The sequence below is a fragment of the Balaenoptera acutorostrata genome, chromosome 3 (genome assembly GCF_949987535.1).
Source record: "Balaenoptera acutorostrata chromosome 3, mBalAcu1.1, whole genome shotgun sequence".
Lineage (NCBI taxonomy): Eukaryota > Metazoa > Chordata > Mammalia > Artiodactyla > Balaenopteridae > Balaenoptera > Balaenoptera acutorostrata.
In genome coordinates, this window is record NC_080066.1 from 39,020,995 (window position 1) to 39,030,659 (window position 9,665).

Genomic DNA, 9,665 nt, shown 5'->3' on the forward strand with positions numbered 1-9,665 from the left:
TTCAAACCAGTTTTGGCAGACAAAGGGGGAATTTTTTGGCTCACACAGCCAAACTGCAGACAGGGAAAGGATGACAGGAACCTGACGTCACTGGGGTCTTATCCGGCTCTCCTCTCCCCTCCCCGCGGGTCAGACCAGCTTTCTCCACACCACAGGTGCATGGCCGCAGCAGATTTGAGACCTGACCCTCTCTTCTAGCTACCGTTTAAAAAAAATCCCAGGCAAAGAGCCTGATGGGCCCCCTTTGGCCCACCTGCCACCTTTAGATCTGTCCCTGTGGCCAAGGTGGGGCCTGCAGCTCTTACAGACCACCTGAGGGAGGCAGGGTGTGTGCATGGGCTGGGTGGGGAGCAGTTAACACCGAGGGTCCTGCCCAAGGAACCATAGTGATTTGACTGTCCCCTGCGCTCAAGGTGAATATGTGTTAAACATGGAAGTAGATAATGTATGGAGGGAGAAAAATGACTTCTTTTTCTTTGTAAAGTTTAGTGTAATGTATGATTTTTGACCAATAACAAGTCCCCCATTCCAAATTCAAAAGCTACCGCAGGATTGAAGTGGAAAGTCTCCCCGTGTCCCCGCCCCCTGGAGGTGGTCATCGATGGTGTCAGTTTCTTGCATTCTGGGGAAGGTAAAGAGCCTTTGGAACTCCCCTCAGGACTTCCAGGGTGGAGGGGAGGCACGGAGAGGACCAAGAGGCAGCGTTTGCTGCTCCCATCTGGTCCTGGGGGCGTGCCTGCCTCTTGGTGGGCCGGGCCTCCCCTGCCCTTCTGTCCTCCCAAGCTGAGCCCCGGCAGAGGCGCGGGTGACCCTGGGGCTGGAGTGTGTCAGCAGCTTCCACGATGCCCTCCCCTTCCCACCCCGCCCCACTGGGGCTTAGATTCCAATCCGGAGGGTTGGCCTCATCGTGGCCTCCCCCACCCCCAGGTCTCCTCCTAGCCCATCAGACCCCGGCCTGGCAGGAGGCTAGGGCACCTGGACGGGGTGGGCAGAGTCTGCTCGCTGCCAGGCTTGGGTTGCTGAAGGAACCAGAGACACACCGACCCACTCTGGTTCGGAGGTGGTGAATCAGAACAGCCGAATCCCCGCCACCTCGATAGCTGAGGGGTGAGGAGCCCCGTGCCGGTGGGTCAGAGCAGCCACCTTTGCTCTCTGACCCTTGCAGTGGGGGCACAGTTTTCCCTGGGGTCCTGCCTCTCAGAGCCCAATCACACTTCAGCGGCCTTTGCTTCCAGCTGGGAGTCACCGAGTCTCCCTGCAAACCCAAGGAGGGGCAGCTGATCCCTGTCTTCCCTTCCTGTGGATTCCTGGGGTTACACACCTTGCCCAGGGCCCTCACACTGGGCATCCCCCTTGTCTGGAGTCAGCAGGCTTCCTCAGCAAGGTCCCCAGGCTTCCTCTGTTTGCCTGGTCCAGGCCCGCCCTCCTACCAGCTTGTGTCCTCTGCTTTCCAAGATGCTGCCGGTCCCTGAGCTGAGGTGCCTCAGGCCCCAGGCCCAGGCATTCAGCCGCTCTTCCCTGCGGCCTCTCCCTTCCTGTGTGTAGGGGTCAGGGAGTGCTGGTGGTTTGCTGGCAGGTTTTAAGGGTAGCCCGGCAGTCCCTCTCCTAGATCCCCATTCTTGGGAACCCACAGAAATTGGCAGAGAACTTGGCCAGAAACATGGATGGAGCCCTTGTCGTCCTCCGAGCATGAGCCAGGCCCAGGGTAATGAAGAAACAGCCCCTGCCCTCAGTGCTGGGAGCCAGTGTGCATCTCCCAGATGCCCTTGCAGCTAGGGTTCTGGGTGTGATTTATATTCTGCCTGTGAGATACACTCGTGAGAGATTTGAGAGGCCAAAGAGAGGCAGGGGCCGTCTTCCTGTGGCCCTGGCACAGACCAGCTCTGGCGGACAAGACTGTTGTCACAGCCCAACTCGGCGTGTCACTCTCTAGTCACTGAATTTGCATTGTGGTGGCAGCAACGGTGGTAGCCGTGGCAACAGTGGCCTCCTGTCCTCTAGAATCTGGCTCCAGATTCCAGCTGCAGTGGCGTGACCTTGAAGCAAGTCACCTTCTAACACCCACTATGCCAGCCCTTCCAGCCATCTTTATTCTTGCTGGTGAAGTTCTGTACCACATCTCATTTTGCTTGAAATAACCAGAGTGTTTCTTAGTTCCTACTCTGAATGATACGGGTATGAAGGTGAAAAAGAATTTATTCTCACTGGGGAGATTCATTGGTTCGTGCAACATATATGGATTGGGCACCTCCTTCCTGCAGGCTCTGTGCTGGGTGCTGGGGATACAAGAGAAACCAGACACAGCTCTCAGCAAGCTCACAGCTGGGTGGGCGTGTGGGTGAGGGCGGGGGAAGCTAAGCCACCATGGCCATGTGATCCACACCACAGGGTGTGCTGGGAGCCCAGAGGAGGGTCCTGGCATCAGTCAGGTTCAGTTTCAGGAAACAGAGACCTTTCCAGATATTTTAATACAAAAGGCACTTAGTACAGGGAATTAGGTGCTTACAGATCTTTGGAAGGGCTGGGGGATGGGCTCTCAGCTGGGCCTCCAGAATGACTTCCAGAACTGGGCCTCTAGCAAAGCGACCATCCTGCCACAGTCACAGCCATGCCTACAACTTTGCATCAGTGTGGCACTCCAACGTCGTGGGGAGAGCTGCCTGAGCTTCCCAGGCTGGGATGGCCTGCCAGGCTCATCACCACGTGGGTGCAGCAGTAGCTCTGGTGATCTTGGGCATCTTGTGTTCTCAGATGAGAATGCTCATGGCCCCTCCACGCTTCCTGAAAGAGGATGCAGTCAGGACGCTTGGTCACCGTCTGGTTTGGATCACCCCCATGGGCTAAGCCTCACCTCATCGATGTTTAGTCTCTTTCAGACCTGGTTGGTCCACAGCTACCTTGACTCAGGTACCTGCCTGAGTCCAGCCAGTTGTGGCCAGGGGAGCACAGCTGGTTTGCTGGGGAGTGGGGCCTTGGGCATGGCAGGCCTTTGTGAGCCTCCTGGCAGGATCCCCCCATGGCCACTGACCCCACCAGATGCCAACCTGAGCTGCTTCCCAGCTTTATGCTCTGACGATAATGATTATGTGATTGAAACTAACCTCTGCCACCTGAAAGTGTTTCTGGAACAGAGCAGGGAGGGAATAAATAAATAACCAGACCAATCTAAACTGAATGGCACATTACAATTACCAGACATTACAATTTCCCCAGAAGGACAACAGACAGAATCTTCTCTCGAAACCCTGACAATTAAATGCCAAGGCAAGATGACCATTTTCTTCCAGAGGCAGGGTACCTGAGATGTTCCCCTGCATGTAAACACCTGATCTCAGAGAGTCTTGCTCTCATTTATCCCCCAATGAATGAATGACTTCATCCTTTTTTTGTACCTGGGATGGGATGGGGTCTGTCCCCTATTAACAGGAGAGCAAGACAATCTCCACAAAGGTTCTAGGTGCTTCGACTTTAGCCCAACTTAAGGAAATGTCTCTGCAAGAGAGAAATATGTATTTCTTTTAATCCCACAGCCTATATTTTGAGCTTAAAATCCCTAGTGACAAACAAATGGCAAGAAACCCGTTTAGCATCTCTGGCGGGTGTGCAGAGTAGTCACTGCAGGTCAAGGCTCCGTGGGCGGTGCTGTGCTCATCCCACAGGGGGCACTGCTCGCCAAGCTGGGCCTGGCCGGGATCTAATAGATTAGGACATGGGATTCACAATTGTGCAGCTGGCAAAACAGGCCACAGGGCCCTGGCCAGGGCTTGGAGCCCGTGGATATTTCAATCCTTCAGGAACTGAGGGTTCTGCCCTTCTCTGTCTGGAAGGACACACTGCACTGATGCCATGGCCCCCAGGATGGAGCCCGTGGATATTTCAATCCTTCAGGAACTGAGGGTTCTGCCCTTCTCTGTCTGGAAGGACACACTGCACTGATGCCATGGCCCCCAGGATGGATCCTTGTGGGGACTTTTTTTTTTCAGTGATTTGTAGAAATGTCACTTCCAGAAGTTGGCATTTGTTTAGTATGTGAAGTATGTACAAGTATGCAAATGTATATCAGAGAAGGCAGTTCGGTTGCCTTTCTTGTGGCATGCACATGTGGATTGAGATGCTTGGGGCTGATTAACATCAACATTTTAAAAATGAAATTGTCTTATTGACCGAGAACCTCATCTTTATCTTAAACTAAGATACGTGAACTGAGTGTATCCTTACTACATAGTGTTCATAATGTTTCATTCTTCTGAGAGAGGAACTTATTTTCAGGTGTGGATTTTTGTAAACCGGTTGAATTTCTTGCTGGTGTCTGTTATTTTTAAATTTTATATGTTGAATTATACATTCAATGCATATTTAATATATAAATTAGGTATTCTATAGCTATATATATTAAAATTATATTTATGATGTGATAGTTTTCAATTTATGGTAGAAATAAATCAAGTTTTCTTTTTAAATACTTCTCTGTATCAGAGATATCTCCAGTATCATAAATTGTTGTGGAGAATCTTGTGTATGGCCTGGTCTTATCTCAGTGAAATTTACTTCGGTGAAATTTAGCTAAAGAGATAAAAAAGAAAAGCTCGATCATTTATTCAGCAAATATTTAATGAGTACTTAATCCGTGAGAGTTCTTTCCATCACAAGCAACAGGAAATCAACCCAAATGAGCTAAAGCAAAAAGGGGCTCTTGCCATTGGAAATTTCAACATTGATGGGCTATTGGATGGTAAGGAAATACTGTTCACTTTTTGGTGGAATGCCTGCCTGGCTTGGCTTCATTAATGAGCCCAGTCCCTGGCTGTGGGGACTGACTCAGCTCCTCAGCCCTGGCCAGGAGTCAGGAAGGGACTATTGGTGTTGGCCGGGCGTGGGGTAGGGTGGAGGGAGACAATAAACGTCCATCTCTATGTGCCAGGTTCCACGCTAGGGACACACAAATGCACGGGACATGGTCTCTTCTGGTCAGGAAGCCTCTCATCCACAAAACCAATGATTGCCTTTCCGTTAATTCCCTTTTTCCCTTAAATTACACAGGTTTGACATCAACAATTACCCCTCTGAAATATGAAGCACATTTTGAAAATAGCCCACACCTCTCATTCCCAGTTTTACACACATGCCAACTTGATCCCACAGGTGGTAGATGGAGACCTGGCACGGCAGGAGCTGACCCCAAACGAGCCCTCCCCTTCCCATGTGTTTTTGCTAGAAACAGCTCAAAAGAGATGGTCGCCTTCTGCTTTCTGAAGGCTGGTAGCGCAGGTCTGCTTATTTCAGGGACAAGTGCCCTGGAGGTGCTCATAGTGCTGGCACAGCTTTTATGGAGTTGCTGACATAAGAATAATCACACCTTACATTTTGTGAGCGTTTACTCTGGGCCGGGGGCTGTTCTCAATGCTTTACACGTAGAGCTCATTTGACCCTTGCAGCAACTCCATGGTGCTGGTGCTATAACTGTCCCCATTTTACAGATAAGGAGACTTATGAACTGCATGGTAAATAATATTTGGTTAAAAGACCCCTCCCCCCCCTTCTTCATCCTGTTCCTCTTGTTCAACTCCCTTGGGGGTCCCACTGGTCAAGCACAAAGGAGGAAGACTCATGAAAAATATTAATAAACTCACATGCTGTACACACTGCTATATTTAAAATGGATAACCAACAAGGACCTACTGTATAGCACAGGGAACTCTGCTCAATATTATGTAACAACGTAAATGGGAAAAGAATTGGAAAAAGAATAGATAAATGTATATGCATAACTGAATCACTTTGCTGTACACCTGAAACTATCACAACATTGTTGGTCAACTATACTCCAATATAAAAGAAAAAGTTAAAAAAAAAAGACCTGTATCACTCAGATACAAATATAAAATGTTAAAAAAATAATAAAAATAAACTCATGTTGCCTTCTGACAAATATTGGGGCAGCTATTAGCATGACCTGGGATCTTACGCCAGTCACTCTGGTGTGAGCCAGTAGCAAACCCAGGATCAGGGTTGGCTTTCTGTCTTCTCAGACTCCCTTTCTCACATGGGGAGTTTAGTGGGCTCGCAGAAATGCCTGGTGGGTTTGGAATCATACAGTGCTTGGGTCCTATTCCAGGCCCTGCGCTCACTGTGTAATTTTTGGATAAGTGAGTCAACCTCATACTTGTTACTGGAGACTTTTTCTTTTTTCCTCTGTAAAATGGAATAATAATAGTACCTACGTACCAATAGTACCAAAGGGGTTATTGAGAGGATTAAAGCAGATGGTACTCTAAAATGTTTAGCCTGGTTCATTTGGCAGTGGTAGCTTTTGATAGAGGTAGAACAGTGATAATTTCTCTCTGAGGCAGAAACTGCTGAAGCTGGGCTTGGCAAACACGACAGAAAACAGTCATCAGGAAGTAAGCTCACTAGAGGGACCCTGGAGGAGCAGGCCGTGACCGAAGAGTCCCTTAGTCAGCAGCAGTGATGCAGAGTCTGCACCAACCTGCATCTCCAGCACCAGCCCATGTCTGGCACATAACCTTGGAGCTGGGGTCCTCAGCTTTCAGGGTGAGTGGGTGTTTACTGTGTAACGCAGTTATTGAAATCCTTGCCCCTAGAGCAGGTCTCCCTGGGTTCAAATCTTGGGGAAGCTCTACCACTTACCCGCTGTAGGGCTTTAAGCACCCTACTTTACCTCTCTGTGCCTCAGTTTCCTCATCAGTAAAAGGGGATAATAATAGTACCCCTATCCTAGTGGTCAATGCGAGGATTAATTAATTAGATGCCAGAACCTTACATCTAATAAGTGCTGGTTGTTATTACCAAGCTCCAGCCAGGGCCTGGAGCAGAGCATCCAGTGAGACACAAGGTCAGTCTTCCTGGGAATTTACAACAGTGGAAGGCGGGATTTAAAAAAAATCAGCTTTTGTTACAACTGAGGTACACCACTTTCCAAAAAAGTACAGTGTTTCGATTTGGACAGGGGGTTCCTAATAAATTTGTCTCTTGCTATGTGGGAGGAGAGGTCCAGAGAATTGTAGGGAAATGTATGTGGCTTCTCAAGTATTACTGGCAAAAATAGACTTTTCTAGAAGGACACACTCTCGCAGGAGCTCCCAGAAAAGACAGGAGGGAAGGTTGGGGAGCTGGGCTCAGAACCCTGGAAACAGTGCAGCTGGGCAGGAAGGGCTTATGCCTCTGGGTACCCTCCCTCAGCAAGAATCAGTGTCAATCAGTTTTATCCTTGCTGAAGATTCTAATTCCAGGGCCAGGGTACCAGACTGGCCTGAAGTACCTTCTGGGAGGGGCAGGCATCCTGCTGGACATTTCCTGACACTGAACCTATGGGGAGGGCTGTTCTCTTAATGGATATCAGGCAGGTCCAGCAACACCATCCCCAGAAGTGACATTCAGTTAGGCCAAGAGAGCTTAGCTTTTTTGTACCATAGACACCTTCTAAGAATAATGTTTTTAAAATGCATAAAACACATAGGATTACAAAGGAAAACAAAGATAATGAAATATTAGAAAAAACAAATAGGTGATATAATATGTAATTTTTTGGTTAACTCATGAAAAAGGAGATCAGGGCGGTGGCCTACCACACTGTTATTTTGAAGTACAGATGAGTGTATATTAGCCATAAAAAGGAATGAAATTGGGTCATTTGTAGAGATGTGGATGGACCTAGAGACTGTCATACAAAGTGAAGTAAGTCAGAAAGAGAAAAACAAATACTGTATATTAACGCATATATGTGGAGTCTAGAAAAATGGTACAGATGAACCTGTCTGCAAGGCAGAAATAGAGACACAGATGTAGAGAACAAACGTATGGAGACCAAGGGGGGAAATAGGGGGTGGGTGGGATGAATTGGGAGATTGGGACTGACATATATACACTAACATGTATAAAATAGATAACTAATGAGAACCTGCTGTATAGTACAGGGAACTCTACTTAGTGCCTTGTAGTGACCTAAATGGGAAGCAAATCCAGAAAAGAGGGGATACTTATCGCTGTACAGTAGAAACTAACAGGACATTGTAAAACAACTATACCCCAATTAAAAAAAAGAAAGAAATGAAGTACAGATGAGTGTAAACAATATTTTGAAAAATCTGCAGCAACTGTAATGTGTCATGGAAATATCTGTGATTGCTACTGGGGACAAAGCCCCAGGTGCTGCTGATACTACTGTGGCTGGTAGCCTAACCTCATAATTGAAGGAAATGCTAAGTTGCAGTAGGAGATTAGAAGAAATAATGAAAATGTTTTCGCCATTTAGGGAGTCCCTGATTTAAGCTGAGAACCTCTTCTCTCGCATTTTGTTAAATATCAGTGGTACAAGTTTACGTGGAAAACCCCAGATTCTAAGACGCTGAATTTTCAGTTGCTTATATTTTTTGCCAAAAGAAGGAAACAAATACATTTGTGTGTATATTAAATACATCTAGAACAATGTATAAACAATATTTCATACTTAAAAATAAAGAAAAGGAAAATGTATGGAAGGATCTAGGTTCAATGCTAGTGCAACCTTCGCAAGCCTTGGTCTGGGGCTTCTCTCCGCCTCTCTGGGCGGGATCAGTCCGCAGGACAGGCGGAGGAGTGTGTTTCCCTGGGTATCTCCAAACCACACCCCTGAAAAATACCGAAGTCGGTTTCTCCAGTCAGTTCACGGTGTCCTGGCACACGCACGGCCTGGGAGATGGGCGCCCACTTTCTGTGAGGCCTGAGTTTTGTCCCTAGTCAGCTGTGTGTCCTCAGGTCTGTCTCAAAGCTCTCTGAGCCTCGCTTTCCTAGGTCTCCAGGATCCAACTCCCAGGCTCTCGTTATCCACGTGGGCCTTCTTCTGCGGCGCTTTACAGTTTATCAGAGGCACCTGCAGCAACAGGAGGTGGATGCAGAGACAGGAGCCCGCAAAGACTGGAGGGCAACCTCTGGTAGCTCCTCAGGCGGGGGGGGGGGGGGGGGTGGGGGGGCGGGGGGGGGGGAGCCGGACGCGCCGGGGCGAGGGCTTAATCTACCGGGCGGCAGATTCGGGTTCAACGAAAGGCAGTATTTTTACCCATCAGAATTGCCCAGGATGAAGAGAGGGAGGGGGTTCCCTTCAAACGTGAGTCTCTGTTATTCCCACGTATCAGTTTATTTAAAATTGGGGTTTCCGCGTAGGATGCCCACCCGCCCCCCGACTCTACCAGCGTGGGGGTGTGAGCGCGTAAGGTACATTTTAGAAAAGTACCACCACTCCCGCCCCCAGGGGAAGCAAGGGAGCAATTTCAGTGGGACATACTGGGTGTGGAGTGTGGGGGTACTTACGTCGGCAAATCTTGGTGTTCCCAGACTTCCACGTGGGGTGGTAATCAGTGACAGCATTTCGTAGTATTCCGGTACTTAATTCCGAAGAAGGAATGACCCAAAAAGGTTGAGACACCCCTGCGACCGCGGCAGGACTCGAACCTGCAATCTTCTGATCCGAAGTCAGACGCCTTATCCATTAGGCCACGCGGCCGCTCGATAGTTAAGATTCTTTGGACAATCTAAAAAGTATTATTACCGCCCACCGGCTTGCCCAGGACCAATCCACCTGCTTCTTGAGCAGGGGAGGTTGGACCTTGGTTCCCAGAGTTCCGCAGGGAAGGCCCACCCGGAAGTCCTTCCTCCCCACCCCACGGGCG

General features: G+C 48.8%; 1 non-coding gene across 1 annotated transcript; it reads right to left on the minus strand.

Annotated features, from left to right (window-relative positions):
- Positions 1-9,426: 9,426 nt before the first annotated feature.
- Positions 9,427-9,499, minus strand: TRNAR-UCG (transfer RNA arginine (anticodon UCG)). Its single transcript has one exon. It is a non-coding gene; the product is annotated as a tRNA-Arg (tRNA).
- Between the last annotated feature and the right edge of the window lie 166 nt (positions 9,500-9,665).